The 15163-nt window shown below is 40.8% G+C and overlaps 1 pseudogene; it reads left to right on the top strand.

The window, feature by feature from the left end:
- The first annotated feature begins 3309 nt into the window (after nt 1–3309).
- LOC102282038 (actin-related protein 3 pseudogene) lies at nt 3310–5329 on the top strand (annotated as a pseudogene).
- Nucleotides 5330–15163: the final 9834 nt, after the last annotated feature.

Raw genomic sequence — 15163 nt, forward strand, 5'->3', positions numbered from 1 at the left:
ATTTTTATTGATGAGCCTCAGACAGGCTAAGTAACTTGACTAAATTCACACAGGTATTAAGTAGTGGAGTTGAGATTCATACACAGAACTTCTTCAAAATATAGCTTATGGTATTAATTACTATAAAATAAGGATTCTAACTGGGTCTTGAAGTATAAATATTATTAGCAATTCAGTAAGGATTTTCTGGTATTACTTGGCATCTGACCAAGGACTCCCATAATGCTTGACTTCTTCCTCATACCCACAGCTGCTTCTTTTCTTATGAGAGCCCAAGGGAGAAATGTACATAAGAAATGATGGCAATTGATACATGAAGTAACACTCTGCCAACAGTGTAGAGCTCTGCATGTGGCCTGCATAAATGGGTTTCTTCTTTCATCTGCTTCCAAGTCTTAACTCCACCGAGACACAGAGAATGTCAGATTCTCTCACAACACTCCTGGCAAGAGGAGAGACAAATATGGTTAGGTTTATCCAAGGATACAGGTATTATCTCAGCCTAACACCATGGGGCACAGGGCATTGGAGAGTACCCTGTATGTGCTCTATACATGCTCACATATGTGAGTTGCTAATGTCCTGTCCCCCCGAATGCCAGTTGTAGCCCATCTACAATCATGGGAACTGGTTCCACTAAGATTAATATTTGAGGAAGAGAAGAGGCATGGAGACCTTGCCTCTCCTCATTACACTCGTGATAATAAAGAGGAGGAGAAGGAACCAGGTATCCCATGCTAGGGGAGTCCAAGTGTGAATGTTGACTATATTAGAGATACAAGAGACTCTTTGGTTTTCTGAATATACAGAGTTTGAAGGGCCCCTGGGTTATCTGGACGGAGGTGTTCTGTGGGTGACTGGAGCTACCTAGGTGAGGAGCCAGTGCTTGAGGTTCGGGTTTGGAAGTCATCTGTTCAAACATGTCAGGAAAGACCGGAGGGCAAGTAGATTGAATCTTCAAGAGAAGTGACTGAAAATGGGCCATTAGTTATAAGACAGTCCAGCAAAAAAGGAATACAGGAAAAATGGCAGTAGAAGGTGGTGGGGTAGGTGCAGACAGAGCAGTAACTCCAAAAAGAAGATAATTTTGAGAAGCAGACCCCAATTATCTATACTGGACAGTTTAGAGAGGCCTAGAGGGATATAGTTCCCCAAAGGACTTTTAATCAAAAGGGAGTTAACAATGACCTTTGAGAGAGTAGTTTCAGTATAATGGAGGGAATGGAAATTCAAGTTATGGGAGTTTGGGAGGGAATGTTAATAAGAAATAGAAGTAAAGTAAAAGTTGTTTAATACATAATTCTCAATTGTGGCAATGAGATGGTGCAAGAGGGAAGTAAGACCGAAGATTATCGTATGGAAGAGAGGTAGGGGAAAGTAAAACGGTGGCTGATGATGGCTGATGTGACAACACACCACAATACCTGATATTTCCTCATTTGTTTGCTTGCTGATTGAACAATCTACTGTCTGTCACTTCCAACTAGATGTGAGGTTCAGCAGAATGGGAACTTTGTCCATCATGATCAAAAGGGAAGACTTCCACTGGAATGTAATATCCATGGGACCTCCTCTTTTTTGTTCTTTGCTAGATCCGCCATAATGCAACAGTACCTCCCACACAGCAGAAGTGAAAGTGTTAGTTGCTCAGTCACGTCCAACTCTTTGTGACCCCATGAACTGTAGCCCTCCAGGCTCCTCTGTCCAGGCAAGAATACTGGAGTAAGTAGCCTTGGCCTTCTCTAGGGGATCTTCCTGACCACAGACTGAACTTGGGTCTCCTGCATTGCTGGCAGATTCTTTACCTTCTGAGCCACCAGGAAGTGCTTGATAAATATTTGTTGAATAAATGTATGTCTCATTCCTCAGCATCTACCAAGTGGTTAGCACATAGTGAGTGCTCAAACACTCACACTCATTGTTGATAAATTTTTGGTGAATAACTAAGAATTGAAAGGTGATGTTGTGATCCAGTGGAAGCTAAATGGTGCACCTTTGTAGTGGGTCAGGTAGCATGTTCTGTTATTTTTCTCTCTGAGTTCTTAGTGGCCAAAAGCAATGGAATAATATTATTAATAAAAAGAAAACAGTTAATGTCTTTTGTGACTCCACTGTGTTCCACTTGATATTCTAAGTGCTTTCTGCATTGAAACTTGCTTTATCCTCAGATAAGCTATATGGCAAGTACCATTGTCATCCTCTTTTACAAGGAGAAAACTGAAGCGCAGAGAGATTTAGCAGAAAAGATGGCCGAGAAGATTCAGAATTGGGGATTACAACTCCCGACAGTTTAGGGGTGACAAATTCCAATATGGTAGTGAAGACAACATTAAAATGTCTTCCTGTGAAGTTCAACAAGGTCTGGAGCCCAGTGGAATCAGGAGGAGGTGGCCATTTAGAAGCAGGTGAAAGGGAGTGTTGGTGAACAGCCTGGTGAGAAGGAGGGAATCAGAGAGTCAAAAGGTGTCTTAGAGATCATGTGGAAGAATTCCTTTATCTTAAAAAACACTATTTTGACTAATCCCTAACTGAAATTATGCATTTCCTTAAATTAAGAATGTAGCCCACAAGTCACAGTATTAGAGCAGTATCTTTAACTTTATCCGCTTGGAAATCCCTGGTGGGTAAAGTATCTGTCTGCAATGCAGGAGAACTGGGTTTGATCCCTGGGTTGGAAAGATGCCCTGGAGGAGGGCATGGTAACTCACTCCAGTATTCTTGCCTGGAGAATCCCCATGGACAGAAGAGCCTGGCAGGCTGCAGTCAATGGGGTTGCAAAGAGTCAGACCTGGTTGAGTGACTAAGCACACACACCTTTGGAAATCTCAGCTATTTTAAAATATTTCTGATTATAACAGATATTTTAAAAATTTATTTATTTATTTATTTTAATTGGAAGATAATTATAATATTGTGACAGTTTTTGACATACATCAGTATGAATTGACCAGAGGTATACATGTGTCCCCTCCATCCTGAACCCGCCTTTTTACCTTGCTCTCTATCCTATCCCTCCAGATTGTCAGAGCAGTTTTGGGTGCCCTGAGTCATATATCAAACTCATATTGGTTATCTATTTTACCTACGGTAATTTATATGTTTCAATGCTATTCTCTCAAATCATCCTACCTTCTTCTTCTCTCACTGAGTCCAAAAGTCTGTTCTTTACATCTGTGTCTCCTTTGCTGCACTGCATATAGTATTGTCAGTACCATCCTTCTAGATTCCAAATGTATACATTAATATATGGTATTTGTCAGCTTCGGCTTCCCGGCTCCCCCTCAGATGGAGAGGGTGGCCCGGCCGTGGATGATCAGATAGCTTCTACCTCCCGCCACCCATCCCTGGCCTCAACCGGCACCGAGCAGACGGCGGCAGCAGCGTCAGGCGAGGAGGAAGATGGCGGGACGGCTGCCGGCCTGTGTGGTGGACTGTGGCACGGGGTATACAAAATTAGGATATGCTGGAAATACGGAACCACAGTTTATCATCCCTTCTTGTATTGCTATTAAGGAGTCAGCAAAAGTGGGAGATCAAGGAGGGTGATGAAAGGTGTTGACGACCTAGACTTCTTCATTGGTGATGAAGCAATAGAAAAACCTACATATGCAACGAAGTGGCCAATCCGCCATGGTATGGTTGAATACTGGGACTTGATGGAAAGGTTTATGGAGCAAGTGATCTTTAAATATTTAAGGGCGGAACGTGAAGATCATTATTTCCTTTTGACTGAACCTCCACTGAATACTCCAGAAAACAGGGAATACACTGCTGAAATAATGTTTGAGTCCTTCAATGTTCCTGGCTTGTACATTGCTGTACAGGCCGTTCTTGCCTTAGCTGCATCTTGGACCTCCAGACAAGTAGGAGATCGGACATTGACTGGTACGGTAATAAACGGTGGAGATGGAGTCACTCATGTTATCCCTGTGGCTGAAGGGTATGTGATTGGCAGCTGTATTAAGCACATTCCAATCGCAGGATGAGATATAACATATTTTATTCAGCAATTGTTGAGAAACTGAGAAGTAGGAATTCCTCCAGAGCAATCCTTGGAAACTGCTAAGGCAGTGAAGGAGCGCTATAGTTATGTCTGCCCAGACTTAGTAAAAGAATTTAACAAGTATGATACACATGGATCAAAGTGGATTAAACAGTATACTGAAATCAATGCTATCTCAAAGAAAGTTTTCCATTGATGTTGGATATGAGAGATTCTTGGGACCTGAAATTTTTTTTCATCCAGAGTTTGCTAACCCAGACTTTACCCAGCCTATCTCAGAAGTTGTAGATGAAGTAATTCAGAATTGTCCTATCGATGCCAGACATCCTCTCTACAAGGATATTGTCCTCTCTGGAGGGTCAACCATGTTCAGGGACTTTGGACGTTGTTTGCCAAGAGATTTGAAAAGAACTGTAGATGCCAGGCTGAAATTAAGTGAGGAATTGAGTGGTGGTAGATTGAAGCCAAAACCTGTTGATGTACAAGTCATTACACTTCACATGCAACGATATGCAGTTTGGTTTGGAGGATCTATGTTGGCTTCCACACCTGAGTTCTACCAAGTATGCCACACCAAAAAGGATTTTGAAGAAATTGGACCTAGCATCTGTCATCACAATCCAGTGTTTGGAGTCATGTCGTAAAATTGGCTTCATAGTTATTGGGGTTAGGGAGGTGGGGAAGAAACAGTCTTTCTGATTACCTGTTTTGTCTGGATGGCTGGTTTTGAACCTGACTTGAAATAATAAGACCAAACATTAATTATACAGGAATATTTTAATAAGTATATCAACATGCGAATGTGGAGGAGAGTGAAAATGATTAAGTGTTTTTCTTTAGATTGAATATTTGAATCTTACGTGCATCAAAAAAAAGTGGGTTTTAGTTCTTTCTGTGCCCTGGTATTTTGTATATTATTGAATTATCCAAGATTTGATGGGATTTATCGGTATGTAGATAGCTCTATAATGCTTGAATTTTACACTTTGAAGTGTGTGCAATGCAAGAGCTTGTTTTATTTCATACTTTTTATACTTTGAGGAAAAAATGTCAAAGAAAAACTAGTATTTGAGGGTAAAAATAAAAAAGTGACCAAGTAAAAGATAAATACAAAAAATAGCCTGTGAGACTTGGCATACACACACACTCATGGGATTCCGGTTATTATGAAGTGCTTCCACCCTCCTGTGCCCCCCATGGTTTTCTTTGCAAGTGCTTTTGGGACTAAGAAGCTAGTGTCTTGGGTTAACTGAGGCCTGCTAGTGCTTTCTGATTACTCGCATTCTGTTTTCTTGCTTTAAAGGAAAAGTAAAGACAAGACTGTTGGACCAGTAAAAAAACAAATAATATATGGTATTTGTCTTTCTCATTCTGACTTACTTCACTCTATAATAGATATTTTGAAGTATTATTTATAATTATCCTTACTTCAAAATTAGTCTTTATTAGACCTGCCAATATTAGATCTGCCATTTTATTGATTGAGTTACTAAAGAAGCATAGATATTATTATATGACAATTTTGTTTTTTAAATATTTGATAACTGATACAGAATAGTTAGTTTTATTTATATTTTTATATATTTTATATAAATAAATTATATAAAATAAATATTTTATATAAAATATAAAATTTTATATTTTATATATATTTTTTCTTTTATACACTTAAACCCATTCTTCTGAGAAGGGTTTCACAGGCTTCAGCAGGTTGTCAAAGGGGTCTATGGCCCCAAATGATTAGCCTTGTGATAAGAAAATGGGGCCTGGAGGGCTTACAGGACCCAAAATCCTGTAATTGGTACCAGCACTGAAGCCAGCATCCAGACCTCCTCTCTTCTACTACCACATTGATGCCTTTTGGTGTCATAGAAAATGAGAAGTTCTGCTTGCAGAAAAGGAATAGTTTGGAGGATATTATAGACTGAATGTTTGTGTGCCTCCAAAATTTACATGTTGAAATCCTAACTCCTAATGTGATAGTATCAAAAGGTGGTACTTTGGGGAGGTAATTAGGTCATGAGAGTGGAGCCCTCATTTGTGAGATTACCACCCTTATAAAAGAGATCCCAGAGAGCTCCTTTGTCCCTTTCTACCATGTGAAGAAGCAGCAAAAAGACAGTCATCTATGAGCCAGGAATGACCCTCACCAGACTTCAGCTGTGTCAGTGCCTTCACATTGGACTTACCAGCCTCCAGAACTATGAGAAACAAATGTTTGTTGTTTAGGCCACTCAATCTACGGTACTTTTATTACAGCAGCTGGGATGGACTAAGACAGAGGGCAGGTGGAGTGGTTGGAGATGGGCAGTTGGGCTCCCTGCTCATTTCATCTCCAACTCTCTGTCACACACATGTTGAGTAAAGAGAAAGTAAATCCTTCTGTCTAGCATGGGGGAGAACAATTAACGGGCAGCCTCTATCTGGGAAATTTATGTCCAATATTTGATGAATTATCTTGCTTTTTAGCCTACTATCAATTCCCAACTCATCTGCTGATTCTCATCAGAGCTGGGTTCAGGACCCAGCCTGTCTTAGATTCTGACATTATCTTTCTGCTGTGTTATGCTTTCATAAATCTACCAAGCTTTTTAAGAGATGTTTTCAGATTATAACTTTCCTACTTTGAACACTGCCTTTTTGGGAGGCCTCCCAGTGTTTTTTGTCTTGGTGGTGAGGAAGGGACCTGCATACCCCAAGGGAAAAAGAATTGGATGATAAGAAGCAAGAAGGTGCTAGAAGGAGGGGGAGGTAAAAAAACCATGATTGGTGACATTGGCCTGTGATGTGTGAAAAATTACAGTGAGGTATCATCTCGCACCTGAGTGGCCATCATCAAAAAATCTACAAACAATAAATGCTGGAGAGGGTGTGGAGAAAAGAGAACCCTCCTACACTGTTGGTGGGAATGTAAATTGGTGTAACCACTGTGGAGAACAGTGTGGAGGTTTCTTTAAAAACTAGAAATAGAACTATCATATGATCTAACAGTCCCATTCCTGGGCATATATCTAGAAGAAACATAATTTGAAAAGATACATGCACATCAGTGTTCACCGAAGCACTATTTAAAACAGCCAGGACATGGAAGCAACCTAAATGTCCAGTGACAGATGAATGGATAAAGAAGATGTGGAACATGTATACAATGGAATATTGTTCAGTTATTAAAATAAAGAATGAAACAGCAACATGGATAGACCTAGAGATAGCCATACTGAGTGAAGTCAGACAGAGAAAGATAAATATCATATCTGTGCATGCATGCCTGTATCATTTATATGTGAAATCTAAAAAAAAAAAAATGGTACAAGTGAATTTATTTACAAAACAGAAATAGTCACAGATGTGCAAAACAAACATGGTTACCAAGGGGGAAAGGGCATAAATTGGAAGATTTGGATTGACATATACACACTAATATATAAAATACATAATAAGGACCTACTGTATTACACAGGGAACTCTACTTACTACTCTTTAATGACTTATATGGGAAAAGGATCCAAAAGAAGAGTGGATGTTATACGTGTAATCGATTCATTTTGCTGTATAGCAAAAGCTAACACAACATTGTAAATCAACTATTCTCCAATAAAAAATTAATTTTTTTTGAAAAGGATAAAGTTAATTCTCAAAAAACCCCCCCAAAACCCACAACTCAACAGTGCACAAACAAGGGGTCTGACTGATGAGCCTGAGGGAGGAATTAGGTTCAGAGTGTGGTGGCATGGTTGAGAGTTTGTTCAGGAACATTTTGATGAAGAGTGGTGGAGGAGGAAGCTCTGAGGAGTTCTTCAAAGAGTAGGTGAGCATGAAGGTGGGTCAGGTGCACTGAGAGAAGGCAAGAGGAAGGAACGAACCTTGACCGGTGGGTGCCCATCATGCAGCAGATATTGTAGATACTCAACATATTACCTTATCTAATCTTTAGCTGGGTGGGATAGTTGTGATCCCCATTTACACAAGAAGAAGAAAAGATGCAAGAAATCAAATGATACAAACACAAGTGTTCCAAAACTGGAAATTGAGATTTCAGTGCACACTTAACTTATTCAAAATCCCTCATATTTTTCTCTGTGCCTTGATGCTTTCCAAAGAATTAAGGAAGCATTTGGAGCACGAGGCGATCAGACAAAGTGATAGGAGATGCGCATGGGCGTGCATGCACAGATTGGCAGTACAGTCCGGGAAGTCTGCCCAAGAAGGAGGCAGAGGAAGAGGCATTCGAGCTTTTGTCAGTTCCCCTTTCAGGTGTCTGTTATTGAGTGTTATCGTGGGTTTCTTTTGGAATGAAAGTGACTACATTCCTGTATTAAAGTAATGCAATGTAACAGCCGTCTAAATAGGATGCTAATAAAATAACAATGCATTGCACAAGCCTTTGCTTCTGGAGATTTTTATTATAGTATCCTGCTAAGAGTGAACTTTGTTTGAACTGCCATAAGCAAAGTATTTGGGAAATGATTGTTTTGGAGGTAGCACATGGAAATAAACTTTCCTCACTCCCAACTCGCAGTATCACATAATCTTGAGGAGGGACTGTTTTGTTGCCAGGGCTGATATTTAGCCATGGGACAGACAGGGAGCAAAAAAAGAGAGTGTTAATCTGTGGAAATGGAATACACTGGCTGGAAATGCTGATATGTAGTCTTGGGACAGATAGGGACCAAAAGAGGAGAGTGTTATTCCATGGAAATGGAAGATACTGGCTGGAAATGCTAGAAACATTTAGTACTTCCAGAGGAGATGTATCCATTTGCCCTTTCTGAAAAAGCAAGCATTTGAAAATTTAGCTCTGAGATTTGTCTCTTATCCGATTATTTTTTGCAGAAAAAACAGCATATTTCCCAAGCCAGATTGTAATATTTTTGTGGCATACTCTTACCATGAAAGCAAATTTCCTTCATAAAAATAAAAAGCCAGAAATAGTATACTTTCATATTATACTTTGTCTTTGATGTGGTGTGTGTGGTCAGTCGCTTCAGTTGTGTCTTTGAGACCCTATGGTCTCTAACCTGCCAGGCTCCTCTGTCCATGGGGGATTTTTTCAGGCAAGAATACTGGTGGAGTGGGTTGTCATTTTCTCCTCCAGGGGATCTTCCCAACTCAGGGGTCAAACTCATGTCTCCTGGTTGGCGGGCAGATTCTTTACCTCTGAGCCACCAGGGAAGCCCTCCTTTGTTGTTGATGACACTTAACAAGTTAAGGAAATAGAAGTAAAAATTTTGAGAATGAGATTTGTATAATGAGTCAAATTAATAAGCCCCGTTTATCGAAAAGCTTTTTGTAATCCTCTTTCATTTGTTCTTTAAGGTAAGCAAAATTTGTCATTCAAAGCCCTTTTTTTTAACATCTCTATATGAAGTGAGAACCAACAATTTAATTCCGTTTGTAATCTTTTTAACTTTGTGTGTGTTCCTGTGTGTGTGAGAGAGAGAAAGACAGAGACACCTTTCATTATGAGAAAGAGGGAGCAAAAGAGAGAGAGACCTTTCATTACAAGAGAGAGAGAGAGAGAGAGAGAAAACTTTCATTACCTCAAAGATCTCAAAGCTGGTTTCCCGCCCTGCCCACAGTAAGTACTCTGGGCAAATCTAAATATCACCAGTGCTATCTTAAAACAAATATTCTGTTTTCTGTTTCTTCTTGGATTAACATTTGACTCTCCTGTTCATTCATCTCTTATTTGTTTGTTTGTTTATATGTGTCAAATAGCTACAGGTATAGAAAAACAATATTTTCTGCTCTTTGCAATTTTTCTAGGTTGCCAGGTTGTGTGAAAGTCCTGGCTTATTAATGTACCTGACTCTCCCAGCATTTATCACAAATGTAAATGAACAGTCTGTGGTGTAGCCTGTTTTCAGGATTGCGCTGATGATCATGTTGCTATGGTGACAACAGAGCCGACAGGTTCGTGAGACAGTATTAGTAACGCAGCAGCTTGAAACTTAATCAGCGCACCTCGACTTTTCCCCCATATTTCAATATCACTTCGGCAAATTGAATTCCAGGCAGTTGTCAGTCCAATGTATTCCCTGTGGTTTCTCCTCTGCAAAATTGCCTCTTTATTCTATACACTGATGATCATGGAGTAATTGAAATCTGCAGCTGTTTGTCACGCTATTTATACAACTCTGCCTTGTCGCCAGCAACCTTTGTGTGGTGTGCACTGCAGGTAACAGTTAGATCCAGAAACCTCTCTTTGGTTGAACAAGTGAAGGATTGTTTTCCCCTAATACTCCCGATTTTGGATACTTTATGTGATACCTTGTTTTGTGGGGGAAAGTTCAGCCAAGGTTTAATCACAGGCTATTACAGCAGCATGACTGGGCTCTGCCTTCTCTGCTTCCAGCGATGGGGAGACAACTGGAGTGTTGAGAAAAAGGGCTACCTCCTCAGGGGAACTGCCCCTCAATCTCCTACCAATCTGCTCTCCAGCCGTTTCAGAAACTGGACTCTCCAGTTACTATTGGCCCTGAAACACTTGCAACAATAGATGAGAGAACACAATTCAGTGTGGAAAAGAAAGCAGCGGCCCAGGACATGTAACATGGCTCAGGCATGGCATAATGCTTTCTCTTTAGGCTGCTTTGTAACTCGGGGATTTAAGACCCCTTGCTCTTTCCAGTGAACTGTCCCATTGTAAGATCTCCCTATACCCCTTCTGGGGTTGTTTTGAGGGTCACTACATGATTTTTTTTTCTGAATGTGAATTCCAAGGGAACATAAACTGCGCTTTATTTGGAGTCCAGCAGGTAAAAAGCATCCCTTCTCTTCTGCTGTCTGTAATATATGCTGACGTCAGTGGGAAGCTACTGCTTTTCCTCTCTCAGCTGAGAGGTGTGCTGTGTGCTAAGTTGCTTCAGTTGTGTGTGACTCTTGGCAACCCTATGGACCATAGCCCGCCAGGCTCCTCTGTCCATGGGATTCTCCAGGCAGGAATACTGGAGTAGGTTGCCATGCCCTTCTCCAGGGCTGATGATTTCATTTTATGTGTTCCACCCACCCCAAAATGAACATGATAGCATGAGACAGGAATGGAGGATTTCCTGATTTTATAAAATAATGAAATGACCAGGGAAGAGCTGGGTCTTTGGAGATCCAGGAAGGATGTGGTCTTTCCTGCCTCCCCGTGACCCATCAGTAGTCTTCTCCACACATTCTGTCCCCTTCCCAGCACTGACCGAGGACCACAATTGCCTGCTTTCTAGTGAAACCCCTTCCTGCTGTGTGCATTCTTCTCTTCTGGTCCCTCTAGCCCAGCGGTCTCACCTTCTTCTTACTATTGTGCTATTCAGACACTGACATTGTCTAGGGTTCTTTGCACAGTTTAAAAGTTAATGAAGTTCAATCTGTGAATAATCTTTCTGTTGTTGTCATGGAATACCAACTGGGTATAGAGAAAAAAATTGCTAGAGAGCTCTTAATAGAATCATCAGCAACAAACACGCATTGCAGCTATACATTGCAAAAGCAATGCAAATATGAGAGCTAAGTTTTGTATTGTTTTGAAGTATCATTTTTTTTTTAATTTAATGAGAAAATTGCCCAGCAATTTGATCATGTGTTTTCTTCGCTAGTTATTGCCTTCTGGCCCATATGTGTGTCATGTGATAGTGACCTTTCCACAGCAGATGGCTTTATATGTTCATAGAAGTTCAGTTCAGTTCAGTTCAGTGGCTCAGTCGTGTCTGACTCTTTGCGACCCCATGAATCGCAGCACGCCAGGCCTCCCTGTCCATCACCAACTCCCAGAGTTCACTCAAACTCACGTCCATTGAGTTGGTGATGCCATCCAACCATCTCATCCTCTGTTGTCCCCTTCTCCTCCTGCCCCCAATCCCTCCCAGCATCAGAGTCTTTTCCAATGAATGAGCTCTTCGCATCAGGTGGCCAAAGTATTGGAGTTTCAGCTTCAGCATCATCCCTTCCAATGAACACCCAGGACTGATCTCCTTTAAGATGGACTGGTTGGATCTCCTTGCAGTCCAAGGGACTCTCAAGAGTCTTATCCAACACCACAGTTCAAAAGCATCAATTCTTCGGCACTCAGCCTTCTTCACAGTCCAACACTCACATCCATACATGACCACTGGAAAAACCATAGCCTTGACTAGATGGACCTTTGTTGGCAAAGTAATGTCTCTGCTTTTCAATATGCTATCTAGGTTGGTCATAACTTCCCTTCCAAGAGCCAATGACAAATTAGAAATTTAGTGAATATTAGAGGATTGATGGTAGCTGGTGATCCTGGGAGTATCTCTCTCTTTTTTTTAGTTTTTGAACTTTATTTTCTTTATTATGGGCTTCCTTAGTGGCTCAGCGGTAAAGAATCCACCTGCCAATGCAGGAGACTGAGAAGATGCAGATTTGATCCTTGAGTTGAGAAGTTCCCCTGGAGAAGGAAATGGCAACCCCCATTCCAGTATTCTTGCCTGGAAAATTCCATGGAAAAAGAATCCTGGTGGGCTACATACAGTACATGGGGTCGCAAAGAGTCAGACATGACTGAGCTACTAAACAACAACAGCAGCAGATTTTTTTATTTTATTGGCCCTTCCTATCAATATTAGAGTCTCAGACCTAATATTGAACTTGAAAGTATAAAAAAGTCCTATATAATTTGAAAGCTAGGAAAATTGTTTGTTCTATTAATTAAGGGTTAAACAGAAAGAGTCTCTCCTTAGTATCACTTAGATATGTCTTTTCTTTATGTCCCTCAAGGCTTCATAAGCATCCCCCCTCCTTAGTTCCTTTCAGTGATTTGTGTGTGTGTGTTCAGTCACTCAGTCATACCCAACTCTTTGGGACTCTATGGACTGTAGCCCACCAGTCTCCTTTATCCATGGAATTTTCCAAGCAAGAATACTGGAGTGGGTTGACATTTCCTTCTTCAGGGAATCTTCCCAACCCAGGGATAGAATCCGTGTCTTCTGCATCTCCTGCATTGGCAGGCAGATTCTTTATGGCTAGCACTGCCTGGGAAGCCCCCTTTCAAAGTTACTTTAATTCAAGTGCCAATGAAACAGATTTCAAGGGCAGAGCTGTAATTAGGGCAGAGGGCATGGAAATTTAGAGGACACTCAAATTTAAAATAATGTTTTAAAAGATTGGTACATTTACAAGTTTACAGCATATGCACTCCTTCAGCATTACAAGAACAAATGATCTTAATACCTACTTAGCAAGAGTGATTGGCTCAAACAGGAGGCTACCAGATGGCTCAGCATTGTTAATAACGCCCATTTGAGAGCACATCGTGAATCACAAAGTCGAGGGCAAATTTTAAGGCTCCAGGTGGCAAATTTAAAACAAGGGATTATTTAAAATCTTTATTTAAAAAAGAAAAGAAATGAATACCAAGTTGCAAAGTGGAAAAATGCTTCACTTTTTAAGAATTATATATGTAATGCTACTTAGTTATGTAGAACTTACTGTAAATTGATTTGCCACAAACAAACAACAAAAAACCAAGTTTATTAAAACTGTTGTGCCATGGAGTTTTTTCCTTTTCATTTGAGTCTTTCCTTCCCTCCTCCTTTCTTCCTCCCTCCCCCCTTCTTGCTTTCATTCTTTGTTTATTTTTTTTGTGTGTGATAGATTATCTGTTACAATTAAAACTACATTCAGGTCAAACTTAGAGCATCTGTAGGGGGTCTCACCTTGGGTGTGTGGGGTTTTGTTTTGATGGCCCCATGTAACTCTTCACACCACAGAAAGAGTCATTATTTTATAATATAAGTCATGGTTATAAAGAAGCACTTACAAGTGGTTCTCCAAGTTTGAGACTTGCCCAGCTTCCATTCTGAAGAGGTCCCAAGGTTTCTTAATTAGGAGATCTTGGAAGCCTGAATGAACTGGGCCTGTATCGACCCCTTCTTGGAATCCTTAGAGGAAATCCCACTGTCTTTTCCCTTGAGGAATTGACTAGACCAAGATTTGATTTCCTAGTCCACCTTTGATTCTGGATTTATTAAATTGATTTAAACCTATGCATGCTTCTTAAAATTATTCTCATTTGCCTCATGAGTATGTACCAACACATTCTGGCCAAAGCAGCCTTCGGGTTTTCCTTTACATCTGGGCTGAAATCACATTTCTCCGAGCCCTTCTCCATTCCATCCATATGGAACTTGCCCCCTCCAAGTTTCCCAGGCTCTTTCTGGGAGCCCCTGAATGGGTGTCTCACATATGTGTCCAAACATATCAGTATGCCCTTCTATTTCCAGGTCCTGTGGCCTCTGAAAGTCTTACCTCAGTGACTGCTCATGGTGCCGACCTCCTGGGTCAAGAGTCGTGTCTTCGCAGGATCTCAAAGCCTCAGGCCTTGAAGGGGCAGAGGTAAGGAGAGCTATTTCCTTTGCAACTCTTAAGTTATATTTGGTCATCCAGGCCCTAAATCAGCTTAGTGTGTGCCAAAATTTAGATTTAATTATGGTTTTTGAGTGCTTATTATGTGATATTGCTATTTTCTTTTTGGTCTTAAAGATTTTATGAATTGTTTCATCAGTGCAAGTTCCTCGGTCCCTCTTGAGCCTCTTGTTAAATTCATTTGTCAGTCACAGCCATCACCCCACAGGTATTCAAATCTGCTCCAAGTAGCCAAATGAGGGGATTTTTTAGCACTCCATCCCTATCTCCTAAAGCAACCTAAACTTCCTGATGTGATCGATCTATTCCCAAAACAACCTATTTTCTTTCCTTTCTTGAACTCTTCTGTGTTAACTGGGCATCTAGAATAGGTGCTTTGCCAGTTAACAGGCTCTGCAGAGTGAGTAGTTTCTCCTAAGGGTTGCCTGTTCAATAGGTAAATTCAGACTTCTTATGAAACAGAGAACCACTTGAACCTCTGATTTACAGTTTCTCTAGATTCTGCCTTCCTTAGCAGACTCAAAGGCCTTTGGACAAAGTTTGAGTCCCAGCTTGAGCTCTCAGAAATCTGCACTTCCCTATGCTTCAGCAGTATCTTCAAAAAAGTAGTGCAAATATCCTAGGAATGGGAAACCAAAAGTCCAGGAAGATCCAGGTGTCTCTATCTTCCTTACTCCCTTTGTGTGGTGTGCGTGTGTTTCCCAGGTCAGTCAGGGACAGAGTCATCACTAGGACAAGTGCTACTGATTCTATGTCCATGGCAGCACAAAGGAGAGCAGGCCTTAC

This window comes from Bos mutus, chromosome 17 (assembly GCF_027580195.1).
Source record: "Bos mutus isolate GX-2022 chromosome 17, NWIPB_WYAK_1.1, whole genome shotgun sequence".
In the NCBI taxonomy this organism is placed as follows: Eukaryota; Metazoa; Chordata; class Mammalia; order Artiodactyla; family Bovidae; genus Bos; species Bos mutus.